Raw genomic sequence first — 12,898 nt, 5'->3', positions numbered from 1 at the left:
TTAGGAAAAGAATGTTAACTGCGCTTTTTAGTTGCTACTTGCGACTCTTAGTTGCGACTTGTCACTGAAATCGCAGAAAGCAGTGCTAAATTCGACCAATAGATGGCTCACGTATTTGAATGTGAAATACTACTTGCGACTGCTAACTGTGACTGAAATCGCAGTTAGATTCTGTAAAGTTGTTATTGTGATATCTGCGACTTCTCAGTCGCTGTGATTTCTAACAGATACGCGATTTCCTGCCCACCACTACTGAGAAGCAACAAATCGTGATGTTCCGAGTGAGGCTCATGTCAGTGATGTGTCAGCTTGGATGAGCGTTCTTCTGAAAGAAATAGGACAGAGGTTTGAATAGACAGATAAGAAGTCTAGCCAGAGGTTTGAAGAAATAGGACAGAGGTTTGAAGAGATTGATAAGAAGTCTGGCCAGAAATTTGAAGAAATAGGACAGAGGTTTGAAGAGATAGGCAAGCAGTTTGACGATTTGAGGGAAGAACATAATAGGCAATTTCAGGAACAAAAAATTATTATAGATTCACTACAAGAGAGGGTCGAGGGGAATGAAAGGACAGTTAACGGAAGATTCGAGGCAGTGAACGAACGCATAGTAGGCGTGATTGCAAAGGGCGTTGTAACGACGACTAGTGTCGAAAAAAAAATTAACAAATTTGATAAGCGACTAGATGCGCTACAGGCGCATAATGTAGTAAAAAATAGTGAGGAAGTGCAGTCGTTAATGAGTTTCCGTCAGGCACAAAAAGATATCAATCGCCAGAACAGGGAGGCAATAGCGAAACGGTTGAGAGATGAGACGGCACAGCGAAATGAAGATGCAAATTCGATGAATGCCGATGATCCAATGGGCGCGCATAGGCGACGCCGCACTGAATCGGAGGAGATAAAAGAATTGGAGGAGCGTCTTTGCAAAATAAGAGAACCAGCAGCAGGCCCCACCGTGGGAGCCCGTTCACGAGAAGTCGATCAAGATGAGGAGGAATGCCGCAGGCACTTTGTGTCAGTACTAAATTATTCGGTATATCCTGACTCGAATAATCCACAACACCCGCGTGTGTGGTTGGGGCAATTTCAAGATACGATGCCGACTTCGTGGGGTGATAAAATGAAGATACGCTTTGTATGCACTCACCTTCGTGACGAAGCAAGTGCCGAGATGGAATTCGCGATAAGAGACTGTGTGACATATCAAGATTTTTGTAAAACTTTTCTGAATGAGTTCTGGTCGAAGAGCATACAGGATAGGATAAAATTGAACATTTTAATGAAAGAAAATTGCCGGTACCATACTGAGAAGAATCGTGTACGGTACTTCCAGGAAATGGTCAAAGATAACCAATACCTGGATGTGCCGTATGGACACACGGAGGTGATCAGAATATGCCTGACGAAACTACCGTATAGACTACATAGGGAGATAACAATCGCGGGGAGGAGCATGCATGAGGTGGCTGCCTTCCAGCAATTGTTACAAGAATTAGGGGAAGCAAGTGTGCCGAACCAAGGGCAAGAAGTGCGGAGAAATGAGAACGAACGCCATGAGCATAAAGGCTATCAGCAAAGGTACGGGAACGTACATTATGTGTCATCCCGCAAAATGCTAACGGACGTGGGAGAGGTTTTGGCCCTTCAAATAACCGGGGACGAAATCAACGGAGGCGGAACTATTGTGGCAATGGAGCGAGCCATACTGGCTACTCGGACTCTCCTGATGTCGAAATAAGGCCAGCAGATCCACGACAGGATATTAGGGAGAACGATGCGGCAGTAGTGGCGAGCGAAACAATTTGACAGGCAAGCGCGGCTCCTGAGTCTGATGATAAAGGGGATTATAAGTTAGATTTGTACATAGATTATGGTGAGATGAGGGAAGTTCTTTTGGAAGAACCGGAGGAGTTTTCGGGATTTAAATTACCAATTGCCAGCGTGGATGTAAATAACGTAATAATTCCTTGTATCTTAGACTCAGGGAGTCAAGCGTCTGTTATAAGGGAGGACGTATTTAATTGTTGTGGGGGAGATGTGAAGTGGCCGACGTTGACAGCGTACGAAGGTGCGAGGTGCTATGCCTGGGAAAGCATCGAAGTGAAAAAGCAAAGTCAAGTTCAGTGTGTGTACAAAGAGAAAACTATTAGTGTTGTGTTGTTGGTTGTAGAAAGAAAGACGGTTGAGGCCATATTAGGCCGAGCGGCCGCTACGGTCGCAGGTTCGAATCCTGCCTCGGGCATGTATGTGTGTGATGTCCTTAGGTTAGTTAGGTTTAATTAGTTCTAAGTTATAGGCGACTGATGACCTCAGAAGTTAAGTCGCATAGTGCTGAGAGCCATTTGAACCATTTGAACCAAGCCATATTAGGGATTGATTTTCTCGGCCGGTACCAAGCCACCTTGGATCTGCAACGTGGATTTGCCACCATAAAAATTGGTGGCGAAGAAATCAGGATGGAATTCGATGACGCTATAAAAGTAGACGCGCATATAGTCGAGTCTCTTAGACTGTCAGTGGACACAGGACCTTTGGGCCAAGGCAATGCGAGGATCAAACTAGAAACACAGGATAACAAAGAATCAGATGCGATAGATTTGGAGTCTGTAATGAACGTGAAAGTGGGTCACATTACAGATGATGGGATCCGTAACAACGTGAAAGGGATTTTGCATAGGAACAGCCGTGTGTTTTTGGGACGCACAGGCACTATAAGAGGTTTTACCTACAAGTTCTGGGTTAAACCCCATAAACCATTTTTCGTACGACCATGGGTCGTGTCGCTTGCGTACAGAGAGAAAGTGTCACGTGAGATAGAGTCAGTGTTACAACAAGGAGTTATAGAACCGGGTGTTAGTTCCTATAACAGCCCGATTTTATGCATCCCCAAGAAGAATGGCTCAGTAAGGCTAGTCCTTGATTCACGCCAAGTAAATACTATCATCGACACTGAAACGGATAGGCCTGAGACACTTGATGGGCTGTTGCAGAAGTTTCATGGCGTATCCGTTCTCAGCTCCCTTGACATGAAATCGAGTTATTGGCAAGTGGAGTTGGACGAATCCTGTAGAAAATATACGGCATTCTTATGGTGTGGGCGATGTTATGTTTACCGGAAACTCCCATTCGGACTCAATGTGTCTTCCGCCGCATTTATCCGGGCGTTAGGTACAGTGTTTTCCGAGTCGTTGCGGCGTAGGATTACACTTTACGTGGGCGACATACTTATCGGCGGAGAAGACGTGGTACGACCATAATGACGTCCTGAATCACGTTTTACAGGCTTTTGGACGATGTGGGGTGACAATAAATTTACAGAAATCTGAATTAGGACGACGAGAGATCAAGTTTCTTGGGCACATAGTAACCACTGACGGGATTCGCCCAGACCCGGAAAAATTCCGGGCAATCAAAGAGTATCCAGTCCCTAAGAGTAAGAGACAGTTGCGGGCGTATCTTGGGATCATTAATTTCTATAAAAGATTTATCAAAATTAAAGGAATCTCGACACCTTGTTTGTGTGCCCTGACGGGAAAAAAACACTGTATGGAAGCGGAGGGTAGCGAGGGTGCCCCGTACTTGTAAAGTATGTCAGAGGGCCAAATCCTCTACTGTATCCTGTCGTGCCCCACTATTCCCCATAGTTCCCGCGCGCCGCCGAGAATTCGCAGCGACAGACCTGTTCGGGCCGTTGCCTCGCACTATGAACGGATTTCAATATGTGTTCGTTGCTGTGGAGCTGGTTTCGAAGTATGTAAGATTCGTTCCTTTGAAAAAGGCCACAGTGAGAACCGTAACGGCGGCGTTCATAAACGGTTTTGTGCGAGACGTTGGAGTTGTCGAGAAAGTCATTGCAGATAACTGGCCGCAGTATAGGTCGAAGCTGAGGCAGGACACCATGAGAAGGTACGGGATTAAGACCGTCTTTATATCAAAGTACCACCCAGCGTCGAATCCTGGGGGGGGGGGGGGGGGGTTAGGATTTGCTGTAGCCGACGGCACAGGACATGGGATATGTTTCTGGGCGATGTTATCAACGAGATTCCTCATGGGAGCACGGGGATCTAGTACCTTCCGCCGCGGAAGTCGAACACGTGGCAGGACAAATGGACGTGGACAGCCCACAGAGAGCTCCGCCTCCGTAGCGGGTATTCCGCGCAGCGGCTCTCGCGAAGCGAGGGCGCCACCGCTAAGCCACGTCCAGACAGCGGCCAATAGCCGCTCCCTCCGGTTTCGTATATACGGACCCGCTCTGCCCTAGTCCAGCATCTCCGGCGGTACTCCGAAAGGATAGCGCCCTTCGATTGAGCCATTCGAGCACTAATCGAAGCGCTAAGATTTCAGGTGCCAGCCAGCCAGCCGAGCAGCAGCGGTCCAGCCGAGCAGCAGCGGTCCAGCCGAGCAGCAGCGGTCCAGCCGGCAGCAGCGGTCCAGCCAGCCAGCCAGCCCTCCAGCAGCAGCAGTCCAGCCAGCCAGCCCTCCAGCAGCAGCAGTCCAGCCAGCCAGCCAGCCCTCCAGCAGCAGCAACAGCAGCGGCAGAAGCAGCAGCAGCTGCGGCATTCCTGCCAGACGTCGCCAGCGCCAGCAGTGTGGGACTCTGGTCTTCATCCGTCTTCGTCTTCGTCTTCGTCTGTCTTTATCTGTCACCAGTTTTTTCCTTTCCTTTTCGCCCTGTGCATTTTTGTTTATCCCTGTCGTCATGTCAGCCCCCACCACCACTACCACCACTACCACCAGAGCCATAGTTTATACTTCCCCCTCCGCCGCCACCACAACCATTACATGGTGTGCCCAGTCACACCCCCCTCTTTCCATCCATCCTCTTTTCACTCTCCCTTCGCCCTCGCTCTTTGTCGCCTCCTCTCCAGCTTCTTCCTCCCGCTCCTCTCCCTCTGATCCTTTCCCCTCACTCCCCCAGCCTGTCACTGCAGCTCCAGCTAGGCTGGTGGCCCGTCGGGCCACTGCCCGTGCCCAACTCTCCCCATCACCTTCGCCATCACCGCCATCACCGCTACCACCGACGCCGTCACCGTCGCCGTCGCCTCCACCGTCACCATCTCCGGCGCCGACTGCTGCGTCCACGCCTGGATCTGCCCCTTCCTGCCACCTCCCTATAGCTCCCGTCCCTCATGTCACCACTCACCCTTCTGCTGCTGTTAAACGCCCTAGTGGCACCACCACCTCCTCCGCTCCCAAAAAGACCCCGTCCCGTCCTCCTCCCCCCCCCCCCCAGGATGCCATGGATGTCTCCCCACCTGGCCCTGCTCCCTCCGCCTCCTCCTCCTCCTCCTCCTTCCCCCCTCTGTATACAAATACCTCCTTTCCCATACCGATCCTTCCCTTCTCGAGGCACGGAATCTCTCCCTCCTCCTCCGCCAACACTTCCCTGGTGCCCCCATCTCTCTCCTCACTCCCAGACGGGATTCCGTTCTCAGCTCCTCCCCCAGCCCAACCCTCCATACTGACATCCTCTCCCGCCTCCCCATCACCCGTTTTGGCACCAACACCTCCCTCACCCCTGCTCCTTCTCCATCTCCTACTCGCCATCCCCAACCCCCGCGTCGCCCGCCGACCCTCACCGCTGTGATCACTCAGCTCAGTCTGTCAATCACAGAGGAGGAGGTGTTGGCTGAGCTCAAGGCGCATCCCACACTGGAGGTGCGGGCGGTCCGCCTCATATTCAACTCGGCCGGCCCCACCCGCCTTATGCGGGTTTTCTCTGAGGACGCCCCCTCCATTGACCATCTCCTGAAGTAGGGTGCTCTCCTCTTCAACCAGTGCTACAAGGTCGACCCTTCCCGTTCCCCTCCTCAATCCCTGCACTGCCAGAGGTGTCTGCGCTATAACGCACACCCAACAGCAGAGTGCTGCGAGGCCCCCACCTGCCCGCATTGTAGGCAAGCGCACTTCCTCCGGCAGTGCCGTAACCTTAAATCCCCTCCCTCCTGTAATACCTGCAATCTCCCCCGTCCCACCTACTCCCAAAAGTGTAAAGCCCGACCCCCTCCGACCACTCCTGAACTCATCGTCCCTGACCGTCCTCTGGACGCCCCCACCCCTCCTGGCAATTCCCTTCGCCCCCCCCCCCCCCCATCCGCTGAGGACATCATCAGGTTCCTCACCATTGTCCTACAAAATGTCCACCCTTTCCAGCGTCCTCACACCCTCCAACAGGTCTCCCTCACCACTCGTTCCATTTTCCACTTAAAAATGTATGCCACCTGCTCCAACAACCAGGCCCATTTCACCTTCTCCCGTCTTGACACCCTTGTCTAAATCCCTGTCATGGCGCGGCAGCTGTATCAGAGAGGCGTGCCCCGCCGCGCCGCGCCGCCCCGAGGCGCACTGTGTTCCAGTTGGAGCGCGCGCGTGGTCTGAAGCTGGAGCGAGCCGAAGCCGCGTCTAAACTGAGCACGCGCAAACGCGCCACTTCCTTTGATGTACCGACAACAGCCGGAACACTGCGCGGCGCAGCGCGGTTCGCCGTCCACACTGAGCGCGCAGAGCCGCGCACAGCGGTTTTGCGCAGCGCGGCGCGGCACGGCGCGCTCAGTGTGGACCCGCCTTTACGGGCTGGGCCGTGGTTTAGGTGTGTCGTGTTTAGCGCTTCTCAATACATCGCACTGGACTCTGTCTTGCAGTGGTATTTGCTGTTGTCTCTACTTTATCACGCAAGATCCTTCCTCTGTTCTTCGGAATGTAGCGGAGAGAACCAATTTAGGAAGTCTATAGTACTTTTAAAAACCCAATCGCGACGTCAAATTCCCTATTGATTAATTTATTGTTTCCGATAGTTTTATTGCGTGCAGACACGTGTTAGGTATGGGCAGGCATGGCTGATTGCGGGTGTGGGTATCTCTCTGCCAGACGACGCTGACAGGGCTACCCTGCAGTCAGCAGATGGAGCACAGTCTAACATAACAGTCGCGACACTCACTGCTGTAAAAGTTGTTACCGTTTGACAGATGGAGCGACACTAGCGCTCCAAGCGGCGAGTAAGATTAACGTCAGACGTGTCGTAAGCGTAATGTTTGTTTTGCATCCGTTTCCTACGTAATTTACGAAATATTTGAGTTATTTTCGTTCCTCTTAGGGTTTGTGTAGTATCAGAAGGCATATATGTTTCTAAAAATGATTCTAAAATAAGCGCAAGTATGGACAAAAACCGTGAATCGAGTGGCAAGATACAACACATTCGTGAAGAAACACTTGTGACACTGGATAGAACTGCAGTTTACCACGTTGATATCAAACGAATATAAACACACAGATTCACACGTAAGAAGCACAGACATGTACCTCTACATGCAAAAGCGATCGAAAGCTCATTTATCGTTCTGCAGGCCTACTATGTTTGTCATTGTCGCCTGTTGCCACAAGTACAGCCTTCATCTTTATATTATTCTAAGTGGGACAAGCAACTGCCAAATAGTGGGAGAAATGTGTTGAAAACATTATAATGAGCTGATTACATTAAATTTCACGTAAAACCAAATATTTGAACAATTTTCAAACAATTTGTCAGTGAACAAGGTGCTAACAAAATAATGTCATCACACGGAGGGAGCAAGGAAAATAAAGTGACTAACAACAAAAGTGAATGAAATACGTACCAAACGCTTTTGTAAGACACGAATAACTCCACTTCATATAACCACTTCATCGTCAAAGCATGTCTGTGTTGACGATTCACACGAATTTGGCACTGATACATGGAGAGTTGAACTGGCTGCTTCTGCGTCATAGGACTGTTTTACAGCTTTAGATGGATTGTCGAATCTTTGTGGCAGTTTCGTCTTCATCGTCAGTTGAGGTGGCTTATTTGGGATGTCAAACAGTTTGGGTACTGCATTCTACACGAGTTTGTTATTGTCTGCGTTCATGAACTGGTTTTGTTCGAAATGTAGCGAACAAAACCTAATATTATCATTGTGGTGTCACCGCCAGACACCACACTTGCTAGGTGGTAGCCTTTAAATCGACGTCAGACCCGCCTGTCGCCACTATCAGTGATTGCAGACCAAGCGCCGCCACACGGCAGGTCTAGAGAGACTTCCTAGCACTCGCCCCAGTTGTACAGCCGACTTAGCTAGCGATGGTTCACTGACAAATTACGCTCTCATTTGCCGAGACGATAGTTAGCATAGCCTTCAGCTACGTCATTTGCTACGACCTAGCAAGGCGCCATTACCAGTTACTATTGATGCTGTAAAACATGTACCGCCAAGAGCGATGTTCACCAATTATGGATTAAAGTTAAGTATTCCTGCAGCTACGTACGTTTTTGGCTATTCTCATTTCCGTGTCCTGTTCCAGACCTCACACCAGCCTGCGTGAGCTTAAACGCGTGCCTTTCGGCTTCCTCATAGTGGCTTGGCTGTCTTGCCAAGCCACAACAGTTGGCGACGAGGCCAATTCGCGTTCGTAACTATACTGCCCTGATTTACTTGTGTAATGGCTTCGCCACAATCTTCAGATGTACTGTCCGAATTTTATCGCTTACAGAACCAGCAGAAGCAGGCCTTACTGGATGCCCTTGGACAGCTCATCCAGGGTCAACGTGCAATGCAAAACGATGCGGCAGCTGCCGCTCCACCGCTCACACAGCCACAACACGCAGTTGCACCACCTTTTCGTCCTTTTGATGCGGCACTGGAAAGCTGGACGGAGTGGTCTCGCCAATTTGGATTCCATCTCGCCGCCTACAGAATTCAAGGTAATGAGCGGCAGCCTTTTCTCCTTTCTTGCGTCGGAGTGACCACGTACCATGTGATAGTCAAATTGTTTCCCCAATGCGACGTAGCAACTCTCTCCTATGAAGAAATTTTGTCTGCATTAGATGCTTATTTCAAAGAATCAGTCAATGTAGTTGCAAAAAGGTATACCTTCTTTCGTACAAAACGTACGGCAGGTCAGACTAATAGGGAGTGGGTTGCAACCTTGCAAGGCCTTACTAGGGATTGTGCTTTTGAGTGTCAATGTGGACTCCCTTATTCAGATACTATGGTACGTGATGCAATTGCACAGAACGTTTCTGATGTTCGTATATGGGAACAGATTTTGAAACTAGTCAATCCCTCCCTTCAACAAGTGATGGACATATTGGATCGGCAGGACACACTTGACTTTGCTCAGGAATCATTTGCAACTTCGCCACCAATGTGTCAGGTTAACTGGCCCGCTGGGCAAGCTGCACGGAACAGTAAACAGTCCTCGTGCCCGGCCGCGCCAAAGCCGCCTGGCTCTCAGCCACGTGAACTGCGCCAGCAAGCAAATCAGTGCTAAAATCATGCCCGCAGTGTGCTACTAGACATTCGCGTGAGAATTGCTCGTCTCGCCAAGCTATTTGCTTTTTCTGTAATAAACGAGGACATGTTCAGAGTGTTTGCCAGAAAAAGCTCAGATTGGAAACTCACAACCATTCCAGGCCCTTTGCTTCGTGGCGGAATCGGAATCGAACCCAGAATACTCAGGCTCGTGAACCTTTGCCCATGGAAATTCATGTAGCTCATTCCACTCCGCCCAGTGCTACTCTCTCTCACAGTGACTGTGTTCGTCCCACAAATAGTGTGCGTCGACATCGCCGGAAATCGCGTCAAGTCGCAAGTGATTCTGTACCAGTGTCAGTTCACGTTGCACGAGACAGTCGCTCTTGTCGTCAGCAGGACAATAAACTTTTTGTGAACTTGGACATTAACGGCAAAGTGATACCATTCCAGCTCGATACCGGAGCTGCAGATTCATTGATCAGTCACGACAGGTACAAACAGCTGGGCACACCTCCATTGCGTGCCGCAAATGTTAAGCTAACTACATATTCAGGTCACGGGTTCCCTGTGTTAGGACAGTGCAGCCTTCTTGCAACATACAAGGGACAAACAAAACTTGTGTCATTTTACGTCCTTCGTTCTTCTTCTGCAGTGAACTTGTTTGGTTTCGATTTATTTCAGTTGTTTAACTTGTCTATAGTAAATCAGGTCCTATCAGTGAACCAGACTGTGCCTTCAGCCAGTGTTTCTCGTCTATGTGAAGAATTTGCAGACATTTTTGCACCGGGCCTCGGTTGCGCTAAGAACTATAAAGCATATTTGGAACTGAAAGTAAATGCGCAACCGAAATTTTTCAGAGCGCGCAATGTTCCCCACGCATTCCACTCCGCCCAGTGCTACTCTCTCTCACAGTGACTGTGTTCGTCCCACAAATAGTGTGCGTCGACATCGCCGGAAATCGCGTCAAGTCGCAAGTGATTCTGTACCAGTGTCAGTTCACGTTGCACGAGACAGTCGCTCTTGTCGTCAGCAGGACAATAAACTTTTTGTGAACTTGGACATTAACGGCAAAGTGATACCATTCCAGCTCGATACCGGAGCTGCAGATTCATTGATCAGTCACGACAGGTACAAACAGCTGGGCACACCTCCATTGCGTGCCGCAAATGTTAAGCTAACTACATATTCAGGTCATGGGTTGAACGTGTGCAGGCTTCTCTCTGGGCATCACCCTTAGTAATTTTGCCAAAACCTTCCGGAAAATTGAGACTTTGCGTGGACTTCAAGGCAACAGTGAATCCATAACTAGTGACTGCAACTTTTCCTTTACCCCGCCCGGAAGATCTTTTTGACAAACTGTGCCCGGGTAAATATTTTTCGAAGTTGGACCTAGCAGATGCGTACTTGCAAATACCGGTGGACGAAGAATCCCAGCGCGTTTTGGTGGTTAACACGCGTCTTGGTTTGTATCGATTCAAACGACTGCCATTCAGGTGTGCATCTGCCCCTGCATTGTTTCAGCAATATCTACAAACTGTTTGTGCGTCGGTCCCTACTGCAGCAAACTATCTGGACGATATTGTGATCTCCGGAAAGACGGAAGAAGAACATTTAGCCAATCTCCGAACATTATTTCAGGTCTTGCGACAAAATGGTCTTCGCTTGCGGAAGGACAAATGTGTGTTTTTTGCTCGTGACTTACCCTATCTGGGACATGTACTCAATGCCCAAGGCATACATCCCAGTCCAGAGCACCTCCGTGCCATACAAGACTTGCCTTCGCCGCAGAATTTGAAGCAGCTACAGAGTGTGCTGGGAAAAAGAAATTACTATCATCGCAATGTGCGCCATGCCTCTTCCATTTAAGCTCCGCTTCATCGCTTACGCCGTAAGGGTGTTCCGTTCGTCTGGACGACGGAATGCCAACGTGCCTTTCGTCAGTTGAAATCGGCGTTGCTTTGCAATACTTGCCTTACGCCATTCGATCCCCAGAAACCCCTTTTGTTGATGGTGGATGCATCGGATTTCGGGATCGGTGCTGTGCTTGCGCACAAAGATGGTTCGCACGAGCGCCCTATTGCCTTTGCGTCCAAATTGCTCTCGTCTGCGCAAAGAAATTATTCACAGATCGAGGAAGAAGCATTGGCTCTCGTATTTGGTGTTACAAAGTTTCATGATTTCTTGTATGGTCGTCACTTTACCATCATCACAGACCGCAAACCTTTGACATCGCTTTTTCATCCGACCAAGCCTGGAGCTCCACGTACAGCGCAGAAATTCATTCGCTGGTCTATTTTCCTCTCGCAGTACCGCTACGATATCTTGTATCGGTCCACTGCTAAGCACGGAAACGCCGATGCGTTGTCCCGTTTGCCTGTTGCTGAGGATAGAGCATGCGATTCTTCCGAACTTGCTTGCATGTTCATTGATGCGGAAACCGATGACGTGGTCGAATCGTTTCCGATTGATTTTCGTCGTGTAGCTACAGCCACAGCTGCCGACCCTGTCCTTGCTACCATTCTGCGTTTTGTTGCTACGCAGTGGCCCTTCTCAAAGTCACGGATCGGGGATCCGTTGGTTCGCAGATTTTTTGCTCACAAGGAGAGACTTTTTGTACGACGTGGTGTTTTGCTGTTGCGTTCTGATAATGATCAGTCCAGGGTCGTGGTACCACGTTCGTTACAGTCCTCTGTCTTACGGCTTCTCCACCAAGGACATTGGGGTATAGTGAGAACGAAACAACTTGCTCGTCAGCACTGTACTTGGTTCGGAATCGATGCTGCGATTACGCATATGTGCTCTTCTTGCATGGCGAGTGCCGAACAACAATCGGCACCACCTCGGAAATTCTTCACATGACCAAAAGCCACTTCCCCTTGGCAACGCTTACACATCGATTTTGCTGGTCCCTTCTGGAATGATCGATGGTTGGTTCTGGTCGATCCATTCAGTAATTTTCCTTTTGTAGTCTGGATGTCTTCTACGACGTCATCTGCCACCATCCAAGCGTTATCCGCTATCTTTTGCATTGAAGGTCTTCCACAGACTATTGTTTCCGACAATGGCCCACAGTTCATATCCGCAGAATTTCCGTCATTCTGCAAGGCCAGTGGTATTCAACATCTGACGTCCGCGCCATTTTCGCCACAGTCAAACGGTGCCGCTGAACGTTTGGTCCGGACTTTCAAGTCACAGATGTTGAAGCTGAAAGAGTCGCATTCTCGGGAGGACGCGTTATTGCTCTTTTTGTATCGCTCTCAGCCCCGCGATGGTCGCTCGCCGGCTGAGTTGCTTCACGGTCACCCTCATCGAACCTTGATGTCTTTGCTACATCCGCCGCATCAGATTCCTGTGCAGCGGCAGCCACCTGCTTTTGCTCCAGGCGACATTGTCTATTATCGCAACTATCGAGGTTCATGGCGTTGGCTCGAAGGCGCATTCTTCGCTGCCTCGACCGCGCTATGTATCTGGTTTTGGGGGCCTCTGGTGAGGTGCGTCGGCATCTCAATCAGCTGCGCCTCTGTCGTCGCCTGGGTTCTGCCGCTCCCCGTCTGCTTTCAGCGACGGTGCCGTCCGGTCAGCGGCCTGGGGACCCATCTACTGGCTCGCCTCAGCCCCGGGTGTTACCG

Source organism: Schistocerca serialis, chromosome 3 (genome assembly GCF_023864345.2).
Source record: "Schistocerca serialis cubense isolate TAMUIC-IGC-003099 chromosome 3, iqSchSeri2.2, whole genome shotgun sequence".
Taxonomy (NCBI): domain Eukaryota; kingdom Metazoa; phylum Arthropoda; class Insecta; order Orthoptera; family Acrididae; genus Schistocerca; species Schistocerca serialis.
This window is presented reverse-complemented; position numbering follows the sequence as displayed.